This window comes from Danio rerio, chromosome 7, assembly GCF_049306965.1.
Source record: "Danio rerio strain Tuebingen ecotype United States chromosome 7, GRCz12tu, whole genome shotgun sequence".
NCBI lineage: Eukaryota > Metazoa > Chordata > Actinopteri > Cypriniformes > Danionidae > Danio > Danio rerio.
Window position 1 is genome coordinate 6,058,298 of NC_133182.1, and position 412 is coordinate 6,058,709.

The following is a 412-nucleotide window of genomic DNA, read 5'->3' on the forward strand; positions in this document are numbered from 1 at the left end:
GTTTCCCCCACAGTCCAAAGACATGCGGTACAGGTAAATTGGGTAGGCTAAATTATCCGTAGTGTATGTGTGTGTGTGAATGTGTGTGGTTGTTTCCCAAAGATGGGTTGGGGCTGGAAAGGCATCCGCTGCGTAAAAACTTGCTGGATAAGTTGGCGGTTCATTCTGCTGTGGCAACCCCGGATTAATAAAGGGACTAAGCCGACAAGAAAATGAATGAATGAATGAATATCACAATCCTTCTCAAGCTCAAGGTCTTTTATAAACTGCATCCACATTCGGTCTAAATCAGCATTTAATCTCACTGTGAGTAAATCATATAGTTGTGCAGTGCTGTTGAATCTTTGTGGCACTTTTAATAAAACAGATTACAAATTAAATGTAATGTTTTATTAGACCCTCCCTCTTTCTT